The following is a 15,360-nucleotide window of genomic DNA, read 5'->3' as shown; positions in this document are numbered from 1 at the left end:
TTGCAAAGCACAAGATTTCTAGGGAACCATCCAAGAAAAACATGTGGGTGGCCCTGATTTTTGTGTGTATGAGTTGTGGTCAAGATCTGGAAGATGGGTTTTATATTTTTAATTGTAGGTTGCTCTATCTATACTTCAATGATGCATATTCTCAGATCCTACCAACTTTCCTCATTATTCCACCCCAAAATGATCCAGGCTAAAACTGCTTAGGCGCAGAAAAGGGGGGAAATAATTGATTGGAAACCCTCCAAAAGGAAGAATTGGGTCATGACCTTTGAGAGCTCGGTTCCCTTTGTCTGTTTTCCCTTTTCCCTACAATGGCACCACCTTACAAGGTTCCAACAAACCCTATATGTACAGGAAAATCTGCATCTCATTTCTGCTGAAATATGTTTTCAATTTAGGGTTTGAGTTTCCAGATTGACTTGTGAACATCTAAAGGACTCAATGTCATTGTGACATAATGTTCCCCAAAGGCCAGTAGGCCGTCAGCAGAGAAATGGGCAGTGATTAGCTAGCTGTCAGTGGTCAAAGGTGCTGATGTGACTATGGAAACCAACGTGGGAAAACTGAGAAGAAAAGAGAGAAAAATCGATGGTGTGGTGGGGGAGGGGAAATGGTATAAGGGAAGCTTTATAAGCTAAAGGGATTGTTAGAAGATGAAATATGAAAAGGGACAAGATGGCAAAAATGGAAATTTTACAGATAATTTGGAACGAGTTTAAAAGACCACTTTAAATAGAAAAAGATCTTAGGAAATACATTTTCAAACCAAGGGGTAAGAACCAGAAAATAAAGGGAAAAGTAATCTACATTTGAAGAAATTAGACTCACAGACAGTCCAGGGGCTAATCATGATGGAATGATTTTAAAAATCATGATAATAATTTTTAAAAAGCAGTAATTCCAAGGACTACTTCTACCCTCTGTAAAGATGTGTTTACATCCCAGTCATTTTGCCCCCATTTTATTGAGACTGTCTCATTGAATCATTTGTGGGAATATTAATATCCCTGCTTTACAGGAGAAAACATAAAAATCAACAGGTTTTAAAACTTGTTGGAATTTTCTTCTTCTTCCCCTCTATTCCCTAAAACAAAGTTTTGATCAAATTGTATTTAACTGCGTTTATTTGAGAGGTGAAAAGTCATCACAAAAATATACCACTGGGCATACGGAGGAGGGAACAGGGAACTACCCTGTTATATTTGTTTTGTTAATGATGACTTAATGGGATTTAATTTATCAATCTATATATGAATCTCCCCTCTCCCACCTCTGACCCCTGATGCAGCTACCCATAAAGCAGGCATTCCCCTTATGTCCAGGGAAATGCTCTGATTGATTTTGCTTGATTCACTGTATTTAAGGGACAACTGCATCCAAAATTCCATCCCTTACATAACTGAGAATCATGAAAGGAAAAGTTCATTTCTGTGCTATTTATGGGAAAGTGACCTGGAGGGAAGAAACCCTCTTTCCAATATTTGGCTTGAGACCTTTCTGTGAGAAAAGAAGTGTCGTTTGCTCAGCAAAGGTTTTTGTTCACTATTTTGAGTATTCTGGACCACATGTATATACAATATATATTTGCCATTAAAAAGCCCCCTTAGGGCTTCCCTGGTGGCTCAGTGGTTAAGAATCCGCCGGCCAGGGTTCGAGCCCTGGTCAGGGAAGATCCCACATGCCGCGGAGCAGCTAAGCCCGTGCGCCACAACTACTGAGCCTGTGCTCTAGAGCCCGTGCTCCACAACAAGAGAAGCTACCGCAGTGAGAAGCCAGCACACCACGAGTAGCCCCCGCTCACCCGCAACTAGAGAAAGCCCGCACGCAGCAATGAAGACCCAACGCAGCCAAAAATAAAAACAAAAACAAAAAAAAACAAACCCTCAAAGGAAAAATGAGAAAGTTACAAACTTTATTTGGGTGCCCCACAATCCCTTTTTAAGTCTTTTTTCTCCTTTCTTTCTAACCCCCAGCCCTATTCCATTTTATCCTGCTTTAAGTGTATTTATGAGTGGGTTTATAGAAACAGAAATGAGATCAAGTGGGCAGAAAATCTGAACCCAAGAACAAGTAGTTCTGGAATTATTTCAAACACTGCTTCTTAGTAGTTGTGTGACTTTAGTTTTAGCATCTCTGAATTTTCATTTTTTAGCTATAAAAGTGGGGAAAAGAAAGCCTTCCTTTTATAGTCCTTCTGTAGATCTTGTGTGAATGGGCTTTACTTTTTCACAAATAGAAACTTCTCAGTAAGTAGTAGTTTACATTTTTGAAGTCTGTGACCACCTAGAGGGGTGGGATAGGAAGGGTGGGAGGGAGGGAGACGCAAGAGGGAAGAGATATGGAAACATATGTGTATGTATAACTGATTCACTTTGTTATAAAGCAGAAACTAACACACCATTGTAAAGCAATTGTACTCCAATAAAGATGTTAAAAAAAAAAAGGCTTTAGAGTCAAAGAAAGTAAGCTATACTGATGGATTAGTACTGTATTTGTGGAATTTGAATTCTCAGTCAGAACTAATTCTCACTTTTCTTCTGCCCCATCCTTTCTTTGTCAGTAACATAGCACTTACCATGCTATAATAACTGGTTATTAATGTGGCCCACTACCAGACTTTGAGTTTCTGGAAAGTTGTGATTATGTCTTTTTTATACTTTTAGGTCCTGCAGGACAAATCTGTATTATCGGATGCTTAATTCTTACAGGCTGTTTGTGAATTTGCTCAGTGCTTCATATTCCTCAGATATGATAGAAACCAATCTTTTGCCCAGGTTCGTAGCTAACTTGACTTTTTAAGACTTGCAATGAATGGATTCTCCTAAAGTGCTCTAAAGTCTTCCTCTTTTTTTTTTTTAATGAATATTTGATTTTCTCTTTCTTCATAGGGCATGTTTCTAATTAAAAATAACCAACACCTGCCCTAGGCTGGACAGGATAACACCTGTGTGAGATGCAGCTGCTATAACAGTGCTTCCATCTGCAACATATTATGTTTTGTTTATTAACAGAAATGATTTTTTTTCCAAAGGAATTCATTCGAATAAGAGAAAGAGTGACAGAAAAGCAAATGCTTTTCTCACTATTGCTCAAAACTTTTCATTCAAGTTTCAGGCTTTCCTTCATCTTTTGGAAACAGAAGAAAAAGAACATAACAAACTCAACATCCAAACAAAATAAAATTGGTTGAGTCAATTCTCAGCTTGTTCCAGTTGGGATAGTTACTGTGGGGAGCTATAAATACCATCCAATTTCAGATCGTACTGTTTGGAATTTTAGCTGAAGTAATTCTGTTGTCTGCATCAAATCGGCTTATTAAATCTAACCAGAAAAAAAAAATCCTCACAGTGGACCAATGAGTATATTTTATCTACCTTGCTTCCTTAGCTTTCTAAATTTTTGCTTGTATGTGTCTAAGTTTTGATTGCCAAGACTTTTAAAAAATATTTAAATTGGACGTTTTGACCAGAAAATGCAATAGAGAGTCATATTTTTTCTAAACAAATTTTCTAACCACAGGGTTGTCCTGCAACATGTCTGCTATGGAGAAATCTAAATTTTTTTAGTGTCCTTTTTCTCATCTGGAAGCAATTGAATATTGAATGTTACAGACAATATTTTGTGCTTAGTCACGTTATGCAAATTTTATATTACTAAGGAGCATTAGTATATATTTTTAAAGTATTATTTGTTTCAAAATATAATTGTAGTTCCTGCCTTTTAAGACCTTGAAGAAGAATGTTGGAACTTTGGGTATGGCTGAGTTAGGTGGATGTGAGGTGGTATTTAATTTACAATAACATAACTTTCAAAAGGTTCCCTTCATTTATTTTCTTTCCTTTCCCCTCCAGCATGCCTACTGAATTGAGAAAACTCTGTGTTTTCAAAGTTAATAAAAAACCCTACTCCTAAATTTGTCTCTGGTGCCTCTCTGGATGACCAAGTTTTGTTAATGGTCTGATAATCCGTTCCCTTCTGAGGAAGTTCTTCAGAGGTCAGAGGCTAATGGTATCAAACATCAGCCTGTCTGGTTTATTGTAAGGGTGTTTCCTTAAGATCAAGATCTCAGATAAGAGCAGAGTTGCTCTGGTTGGGAAAGGAAATGGTTTCTGATACAACACAGCAATTCCTAGAGGGAAGCGGAGAGCGGGAGATCCTCTGAACACAAGATAACTTGTAGTTTGTTTTCCTCTAAAACCCTTAGATAGTCAAAATACCATCATTAAATACTGGAAGAACCCAACCTTGATTTATGGATGAAAATAAAACTCACCTTCAGATCTACACTATTATGATGAGCAGCAAATCAGATGAGAAGAAACTGTGAAGCAGAACAAATGGGTTCGCAGCTCCTCGAGTTTAAACCCATCCTCCCTGGATTTGGAGGTCAAAGCTCACCACTCAAGGGGACACATCATATTTTATTTAAGCACTTTTCTTCTAAGGAGTTGAAAGCACCTGACAGACATGAACTCTTTTGTGCAGTGAAAAGATAACACAGATATTACCAAGTAAAGAGCTACATTTGAAGATCAGAGTAACTTGGTCCATCCAGTTGAATAATATTGATATTATTTCCACATTGCTTTGTTTCTTATGTACACTTTCAAGGTGATATATCACTTTAGGCAGTTCCCTGATTTACAGGAAGATGGCTCTACCTACTTGGAGGCTTTTTTTCACAAAAGACCAGAGTTTTGTCAGTGTCATTACAAAGTCCCTGTGCACGAGATTGTGTGCTCTGTTAATATTTATTCCCATTTTTTTCTGAATTTTACTTTCACTGATCAAGGACTACCTTAAAAATATCCAATTATCAACTGAGGAGAAAATGTTCAGAAGAAGAAGGAGAATTAAAATATGACTGGGAAGTACGGGAGAGTGTTTATGGTGACACGGTAGTTCAACCTCTTCCTTTTACTGATAAGGAAAACCCAGAGAATACCAAGTTTTTTATCTCCAGAAGGAGAAAAAGAGAAAGAAAGATGCTTGTGTTTATGGCGAAACTGTCCTTTGAAATTCTAACCTTAGAGGAAGTCCCAGTTAGAGCAGCAGCTAGCCTAAGAATACCTGCTGTTCTGAATCTGCCTCTGGAAAGTCAGCGTGGTTCTGAGTAACTATACCCATCAGGGTTTGGGTTCTTCCTCTGAAAAGGGAAAATAGTACATTAAACCATGACCATGTCTCCTAGTTCTAAATGACTAGAGTCGTCTGGATTCCTGCCTTGGATACTATGGCTATATTTTGTTCTGAATTAATTATGTCTTCAAAGCCCATGGCTTATATGGAGCTGGTGAACGATGTCTGGCTTGCTTTTTCACAGATCAACTCAGCTTTACACTGACCGTGTTTCTAAGCTTCCAGGTGCTCTCTGGTCCACAGCAAAGACAGAAAGTATTTTTTGTTCCAGATAGCAGGGCATCCATCCATTACCCAGCTCTACTGGTTTCTGGGGTCCCAAGTGAAGATCGCAAACTTCTTCTGCATCCAGCCATCCTTTCAAAAACTGCCCGAGTCCATTTCTTCCATGAAGCCCTACCTGATCTCCTCAAGCTTCTTCTGACTGGTTACAGCTCTAACTGCATTGTTTATCTGACAGTGGTTCTTACATTGCTTATTTCTTGCATGTGTCTTTTGTACCTACTTGCTCGGTGACTCTGTGAAGCCTGTAAAGAAAGGAACTTTGCCTTTTATAACACTGTCAATGTCTACTGTGCTGCTGGACCTAAAAGTAGATGCTTAACAGCGCATTTTAATGTTTTCTCTGCAGCATAAGCTGTAGTTACAAGAAAAAACTTCTCCCTCATTTTTATCCTCTTATTCACCTCCTCCCCACCCACTGTGACAATGATTGCTTGAGTGTGACTAATGATAGAATAACTTTACACTGGTTCATTCATGTACCTTGCATTTTCATTCTCATAATTACACTGTGAGATAAATGTTATTATCCCCAATTTTCCAATGAGAAAATGGAGGCTCAAAGAGGCTAAATAACCTCCCTGGGGTCACATAGGCAGCAAGTGGTAGAGTAGACATTCAAGACAGGATGTAGTGCTCTCTCCTGAGGACGTTTTTCTTACCCGATGTCTCATTATCTTCCTTAAGACAATGTGACAGAGTTGCATTATACAAACTGTTCCGCACTTACATTAAAAATGCAGAGATAAATAACAAGTGTCTACTGCATAGCACAGGGAGCTATAGTCAACATCCTGTAATAAACCATAATGGAAAAGAATATGAAAAAGAATATATACGTATATTTTAAATGAATCACTTTGCTGTACACCAGAAGCGAACACAACATTGTAAATCAATGTGCTTCAATTTAAAAAAAATGCTGAGATAAAGCCCAGGTATACACTGGACACAATTATAAAGTAGATGTCATTTATCTTGGATACTCCAGTTTTAGTTTCAGGAATGTTTCCCCTTAGTGAGTCCTCTTCTCTGAAAGTACTCAGGAGTTTTTATTGTCCTGACACATTACCTTCCTCCCCTGTTCCTCCTATCTTGCTTACTCAGAACCCTCAAACTCACTGACATTGAAGTGTAAATTACTGCTAAAGTGTATGTCTTCTATAGTTATTTGCATTTCTCACGTAGAAAATGTAAAGCAAAAGAGATGATTTTTGACTGGTAGTTCAGATCCATACCAGAGAATGTGGGAATGTCAAAAAGCACTCCCTGCCTGTTATTTTCCCTCAAAAAGAGCCACACGATAAAAATAAATATTTGGGAGGAGAACGTTGTCTGTCTCTAGGCAAGTTTCCAAAATCATATCCTGGATTTCTAGGTCTCTGGATCATTCCATCACAGCAGTAGTCGTGTGAAATATTGCAGAGTAATAAAATCTACGGGTTGGGAGTAAACCAGGTTAGTGTCCCCAAATGGCTATAATCCAAAGTCCAGACCATCCCCTCAGAACAACTTGATAGTAACAGTGAAACAAACAGGTGCAGGACAGGTGCAGTGGGATGAAGACAGCCTCGACTAGGGAGCTGTATGTAGGTGGTGTCAAAAAATACAAAGAAAAATAAAAGCTCATGCCAGGCCAATCTTTTGTATTTTTTTCCTATTAAACTATTTTACTTGGGACTAAAAGCAAAGTAAGTCGACCCACATTTTCTGATTGAGAATTGTAACCAACTCCAGAAAATCCTTTCTTTCTGTTAGTTTTTTCCTTGGTTACTCAACTTAGATTATTTTTCCTCACTTACCATTTCCCCAAAATTCATCTGCTTTGTGTAATTTGATTGCCTTCAGAGCATCTAGTCCACCCCTTGTACACTCTGTAGGTGCCATGAGATCAGGACAGTATTAATCCACTCCTTGTTTCAGGGGTGGGTCTTGGTTGACATGACCTTAATCATGTCCACTCCTCCTACCACAATGACTGGCTCATAGATAACCTTGGAGCACAGGCTTATTTTAGTTACTGTCTACGTTTCGGATTTAAATTGGTCCAATCAGAGTGAAACCCTTGACTTTTGTTTGCTGATTGATAGCAGAAAATCTGCATCTTTTTCTGGACAACTTGCAGATGGAAGACCTAAGATGGTTATAGGTTATAGCCATTTTGCTATAATGAAAAGTGCCAATCTGGAAACAAAATCTACTCCTATGTAAGGATAGCAAAAAAAAAAAAAAAAAAAAAAGGTAATTGCAGAACACTGAAGCTAGAGCATTGGTCAAACCATACTTGCAGCTACAATTAGTCTTTTCATTTAAAAAACAAATTAGTTTTATTGTTTAAATCTATTTAATTCATATTTTTCTGTTTCTTATTATAAAAATCATGCTATATGATAAGCCATGTATTATAATATATTGATGCTTCCACCTCAGAGGCACATATGTATTTTTTTTTCTTTTGAGTATTTTAACTTTGAAATATGGCTTACATACAGTAAAACACACTCAAATATATTTTGAGTATACGTTTGGACAACATGTATACACCCATGTAAATGACACTTCCAAATTGGAATGGATTTAAAGAATGGCTGCAAATTCTTGGAGTCCTGAGATGGCCACGTGGATGTGTCTGAGCTAGCTTGCTGGAAGGTGAGAGGATGCCTGGAGGAGAAGCAAGGTGACCCACCTCAGGACCTGCCAACAGCCAGACATAAGTGAAAGGTCCTTCTAGATAATCCAGATCATATAAAAGTATGTATGAAAGACGTATAAGATCAGATGACAAAAGACACAGACCTACTGGAGAACGGACTTGAGGATATGGGGAGGGGAAAGGGTGAGCTGTGACAACGAAAGAGAGAGGCATGGACATATATACACTACCAAATGTAAAATAGATAGCTAGTGGGAAGCAGTCGCATAGCACAGGGAGATCAGCTCGGTGCTTTGTGACCGCCTGGAGGGGTGGGATAGGGAGGTTGGGAGGGAGGGAGACGCAAGAGGGAAGAGATATGGGAACATATGTATATGTATAACTGATTCACTTTGTTATAAAGCAGAAACTAACACACCATTGTAAAGCAATTATACCCCAATAAAGATGTTAAAAAAAAAAAAAAGATCAGATGACAAAAACCACCCAGCTGATCAGCAAAATCATGGGCTAAATAAAGTGAACGTTGCTTTAAGCTGCTAGGTTTTGCAGTGGTTTGTTACACACAGTGAAAACAAAGTGATAGAAAAATATAGAACATTTTCCTCACCTTGGAGAGTTCCCTCATGCCCCTTTTCTGTCAGGTCTTACCCGCCATAAGGTAGCTACACTTCTGATTTCTATCACTATAGTTTATATCTACTTAAACTTCATAAAAAAATTTATACATATTATATTTTACACATATATTATATATCTTTTGTGTCTGGCTTCTCTTACTCAACATGAAGTTTTTGAATCTATGTTTTTGTGTGAATCCTCCTTGCTGAGTATCATTGCATCATTGTGTGACTATGGATAATTTATCCATTCTCCTTGATGAACTTTTGGGTTGTTTTTGCTTATTCCAATTCTGTCTGTCTCCTAATCAAGCAATTCTTTTTTGCCTGCTTGGTTGAATGTAGCTACTAGAGGTAATTATTAGGCTCTCTTCCTTGATTTATGTTAGCAACTCACTAGCAACTGGTTTCTTTGTAGTGACATTACCCTTTAAACCAGAAGTATAAATTGTACAAATAGTAGGTGGTTTTATTATCTAACTCGTAGTCAGAACTTTAGTTGATTTCTCTTCCAACACCAGAATCTGAATAGTATGAAGATAATCCTGATGACAAAGTAAACTTAGAGGGAGAAGGGGCACTGAGGTTTTTCTCATGTGTTGTTTGAGCTGTTACTGCTGAAACTCTCTATTTTACCGGGTAATCAGCTTTGTAATTCAAACCTGCATTGCTGTGCTATGCTAAGGAAATAATTATTTTATTTTCATTGTGACCATATATTATTAATTTATAAAATAAATGTTGTTAAGATTCTTTACTGCCTCTTAAAAATGCATTATTGTAGAGAAAACTTTTTACATATAAAAAGCTTAGCCTGACGCCTAGCACTTGGTGGGTACCTGATGCATACAGTTTGCTTTCTTCTTCCTTCTGTGTAACCGCAAAGACATCATTAAAGGTCAGTGGGCGTGCTAGAGGTCATATATGTGACAGGAATAAAAATACTTCTCACTATGTTCAAGTTGAAGAAATAATGCCAGTTCTTGCACACAACAGCAATTGACAAAAAAAGTTGGTCAATTTTGCAACAGCTGGATGAATAGAGCTTATTGCAAAACAAAAAGCTTGTATCTACAACCCACCTGACTGTTTTTTGTTGTTGTTGTATAGCCTTGGGCAACATAACAAATGAGGATTAGAAAAGAAAAGTGAAGAAAGGTATAGAAAACAAACTGTCTCTTTGATTGGCTGCACTATGCCACCATTGAAACACAAATAAGGTGAATGCCCAAAGGTTAAGATGAATGTAAAGAAAATTTTCAGGACGAACCTTTATCTTGAACAGCTGCTTCTTATATGTTTGTTACTAAGGCCTAAATGATTTTTTTATATGGCCACAAATTTTCTTCCTTCTATAAAATCAAATCTATTGAAGTGTATCTTTGTCATAGAAGAATGATCTGAGAAAATATGGTATCTTCTTTCAAATTAATATGAGCTTGCAATACACTTTAAAAAAGAGTAGACATGCTCTTAATTCATATCCCCTTAATAAAACTGCTAGATTAAATGATATTATCCATTTCCTCTATTAATCATACTGGCTGAAGCCCACAGTTACTGAACGCTCATGACTAGCAGGCTTTTCTCTAGATGTCTACACACCTTTATTCTCATCAAGTGAGTTGAATGCTTGCCAAGTGTCAACATGGTGATTCCCAAACCAGTTACATCAGTAACACTTGACAGCCATTATGTAATTTAACTAAATATCAAACCAATTAAATATGAGCATGAAAGAAGATAATTATTTCTCAGAAAAATAAGCTCTGTGCCTTAAAAACAGGAATGCTCTACACCGTAAAAAATATAGAATATAGATGGACAACTGTAAAAAAGAAAGTGGAGGAAAAAATATAACTTCTGTAAAGCCTCTGTACTCAGGTTGCTTTGCAAGGGTCTTTCACAAATTCTGCTCCAACCTGAAGAAAGCAAATATCACAGATTCATTGTGGGTGTGGTTTTCATGAGAAAAATGATGCAGATTTCAAGTTAGTGAACCTGTACTCAAAGAAATGTCTTGGCTTTACATCAAAAGTTTGGTTGATAAATGTGTATTTTCAAAGTTTTAAGTTAGATTAAATATTTATGTATTCCTCTTATTGTTTTTCTCTTTGACTGAATTTTTGATTGATTTTCCTTCTTTGGGTTTTAAGATAAAGAGTCTTCTACTACGTAGTATTTTTTTTTTTTAAATCCAACAACAATGCTGCGAGGAATGGAGGACAAAATTATTGTAATTCAGATGTAAGCTGGAATTGTCTCTGCTCAGAAACTTAGTTAAAATTTTCTTGAGTGTCACCTCTGTAATTTATGGAAACTCAAAGGAGTTCATTCTGTTTCTTATAATTAATACCTTTTTTTTTTTTTGGCAGCCTCTGTATAAGGCCCTGAATCCACTTGCGGTTCTAGTGTGATGATCTCTTTTCATTCATTATCCTGGAGAAGCTAAGGGGGCTAAATAAAATATGGGTGCAAAGGGACTTCCCTGGTGGTCCAGTGGTACAGACTTTGTGCTTCCACTGCAGGGGTTCAATCCCTGGTCGGGGAAGTAAGATCCTGCATGCTGCAAGGTGTGGCCAAAAAATTAAACAAAACAAAACAAACAAACAAACAAACAAAATATATATATGGATGTAAAGACATTAGCACAATGCCTGGCACTCATTCAAAGGTAGGAGTTGTTGTTATTAATATTTCTATTACTTTGAATCATGAGAGTGACTGTGCAAAATGGTATCTTTCCCATTTTATCTGTTAAAAATTGAGACTCACAGAGGTTAAGTGATTTTTTTTCCCCAGTTTGCACAAAAGTAAGTAGCAAGACCAGGGTTTTATCCTGAGTTATTTGCTCTTCCAAACCTGAGGTTACTGCAGTGTATCCATAATACATTGAGGTAAACCAAGGCTTCCTTGAACACCACCAATCCAGGCCAGAAGGAAGAATGTGTTTCCAGTCTTCTTTCCAACACTAATAGAACAAGTGTTTTATGTTCCAGCCATAATTGGATTAGTTGCTATTTTCTAGCCATCATGCCTCTACTGATGCTTCTTGTTTTTCTGCCTTTTGTTCAAGATCTCCCTCTCCTCACAACAATCCAGTTTTCATTTTGGAAATGCTATCTGTTCTTTGTGGATCCATGTAATTTATCTAAATCCTCTTGTTAATAGAAACAGAAATTGTACAATTATTGATACGAAGAACAGCCATAATAATACACAAAATTTATTGAATATTTCCTCTGTACTAGGCATTGTGCTAAATAGAATATATGATGCATGGTGTGCCCCATGAGGTCAACACTCATATGAAGATCTTAAGGATTAGAAGTGTTGACTAAAAAATCCCGAGGTATACACAACTGTTAAGTAACTGATATGGTCTGAATATTTGTGTCCCTCCAAAATTCATATGCTGAAAATCTAATGCCCAAGGTGATAGTATTAGGAGGTAGTGCCTTTGGGAGAAAATTTGGTCATGAGCGCAGGGCTCTCGTGAATGGGATTCACGCCTTATTAAAGGGACTCCAGAGCACTTGCTCCGCTATGAGATGCAATGAAAAGTCGGCAGTCTGTGAACAGGGAAGACAGCTTTTTCATGAGGACCTGGTCATGTCGGCACCCTGATCTTGGACTCTAGCCTCCAGAACCATGAGAAATCAATTTCTGTTGTTTATAAGCCACCCATTCTGTGGAATTTTGTTATAGCAGTCAGAAAGGACAAAGACAGTAATATAATGGGATTTGAACCCAGGAACACTGACTTGGGAGGTTAGATTCTTACTCCATTCCATTTGGTGTGTGGATGTGTTCAGTGGATTTGATATTTGTTCATAGGAAGCCTGTGGCAATTTCTCTTTCTCTAGGATTAGTAGATCTATCAAGCTGAGGGTAAAGGTTTTACCTGGAGTTGAAGTCTTTCCATGAAGCAGAAGAAATTATTTTTGAGCCACTAGACTCACAGAGGTTTGATTATGAAACTAAGATGTTTTCAGCATGAAAACAAAAACATGATGATCATAAAGTTGATATTCAACTTCGAAAGAAAATGCCCTAGGATAGAACATAGCCTAGACTTTAGGGACAGAAGAAAGTCAAAGGGAATTCAGAGTGAAATAAATCTCAGAGGAATCCCCCTTCCTTCCTCCCACCCCACAAAAAAGATTCTGCCATATACAGATATCCTTCTTAAGTACTCAAATCACAGTTGTTGTTTTTTTTTTTTTTTTTTGGTGGTACGCGGGCCTCTCACTGTTGTGGCCTCTCCCGTTGCGGAGCACAGGCACCGGACGCGCAAGCTCAGCGGCCATGGCTCACGGGCCCAGCCGCTCCGCGGCATATGGGATCTTCCCGGATCAGGTCACGAACCCGTGTCCCCTGCATCGGCAGGCGCACTCTCAACCACTGCGCCACCAGGGAAGCCCAGGCATTTTTGCCTTTACAAGTTAGTATTTCCCTTTGGTCTATCCATTTCTTATTTTAAAAATAATAGATTACATACATGTAAAGACATCTTCTATAAATCAGCTTCAGACAAGTTCAAAAGACAGGAAAATGTGTAAATTACTGTATTAAGTAGAATTTGTTATTAAGTTATGTAAGAAGTGTTCTTCAGTTGTATAAAAGATCTTTGTGAACTATTTCTGCTGTCTTTGTTTTCTACACTGCATGAGTAGATACTTAACCATGAAATAAAAATTCAGAGATTTGTTTAATAATGCCTAATAAAAATGCCTGCCAATCATCCATTGAGATGGATGGATACTTAACAACTTGAAGTGTTAACATAATTTGGCATCCAATATTTTATTTGCATAAAAATGAATTCTTTGTTACTGCTGCTAATTCTATTATTTCCCACTCAGCAGTCATAAGAATATGGTTATTGTTATTATGTTAATATTTTGGGATAGATATTTAATAACAAGTTGATGGAGCCATTGTAGATATTAAACTTTGAATAAAGAATGCATGCCAGAGATGCTCAAGAATGCTATGGAAGTGTAGATTGCAAATCCGATATCCTGAGTATGTAGTATAATGTCTGGAACATAGTAGATGCTCAACGATTATATCAACATCAAAAGAACTGAGCAGAAAGAGTAACAATAAACTATATTTGAAAGAATCTATGGTAAGCTCTCATACAGAATAATTGTCAAATTGTGTGATAAACCAAGATTGGTTTAGAATTTACATGACTACAACTTATCCTTTTTAAGTACAAGTTTTAAGAAGTAAAACAGAATTACCATATGACCCAGCAATCCCACTATTGGGCATATACCCAGAGAAAACCATAATTCAAAAACACACATGCACCCTCATATTCATTGCTGCTCTATTTACAATAGCCAGGTCATGGAAGCAACCTAAATGCCCATTGACAGACTAATGGATAAAGAAGATGTGGTACATATATACAATGGAATATTACTCAGCCATAAAAAGGAATGAAATTGGGTCATTTGTAAAGACGTGGATGAATCTAGAGACTGTCATACAGAGTGAAGCAAGTCAGAAAGAGAAAAACAAGTATCATATATTAACACATATATGTGGAATCTAGAAAACTGATACAGATGAACCGGTTTGCAGGGCAGAAATAGAGACACAGAGGTAGAGAACAAACGTATGGACACCAAGAGGTGAAAGTGGCGGGAGTTGGGGGTGGTGGTGTGATGAATTGGGCAATTGGGATTGACATGTATACACTGATGTGTATAAAATGGATGACTAATAAGAACCTGCTGTATAAAAAAATAAATAAAATAAAATTCAAAAAAAAAAAGAAAAGCAAGATGTAGAAAAGTATGAATAATATGACCCTGCTTTTATAAAACTAACAACAATAAAAATATTTCGTGTACATGTATATACGTGTGTCTATATAAAAAAAAAGAAGAAATAGATAATCTAAAGAAAAAAAGAAGTAATGTTCAGAGGCAATATATTTAAATTATCTTACATGGTATAAGGTAGTGTTTAACCGTGTTCAATATGAAAGTGTCTTGTATCATACCGTATGAGTTTGAATCACCATTCTTTTACACTGTTAAATTGTGCAAGTTAATTGAAACCCATTGGGAAATTGCTCTGTGCCTCACATTATCCTCACTATAAACTGGGGATTGTCATGGTACTTCTTCATAGAGTTGTGATGTTACAATGCCTGGCACATAGTCAACAAGGGATAGATGCTAATCTTTTAGATTTTATGCCATTTCTACCTTCCTGTTGATACCATTTCTACCTTTTGATCATTACACTTTTGGAAAACTCAAGGTATACAATGGTTTTAAATTATGTGAGGCTACTTAGCTTTAAATAATAATAGAAGTTTAGCTGGATTTTTGTGTTTGACATTTTTTTAAAATAAATTTTTCTGTCTTCATCTGGAGTTCTCATTTTTCTCTATTTCCCTCTCAGCACCAGTTATTTCTTTCTTCCTTTAGACATGCTGAATTTTTTAAAGGAACCAACCCTTCTTCAAAATCAGTCTGTATACTTCAAGTCAGGATCCATCCTGTCTTACCCCAAGATTTCTTTCCCTTTGGCCTCTGTATTTCATCCATAACTATGCCTAGGGCCAACTAGAATTAGGAAAAATCACTGAGAATTATTTTGGGAGGATGGGTGGAAGCAAAGTGACTACTT

Source organism: Delphinapterus leucas, chromosome 17 (genome assembly GCF_059928025.1).
Source record: "Delphinapterus leucas isolate spDelLeu-1000000601 "Yukka" chromosome 17, BTC_Dleu_Yukka2, whole genome shotgun sequence".
NCBI classification, from domain to species: domain Eukaryota; kingdom Metazoa; phylum Chordata; class Mammalia; order Artiodactyla; family Monodontidae; genus Delphinapterus; species Delphinapterus leucas.
This window is presented reverse-complemented; position numbering follows the sequence as displayed.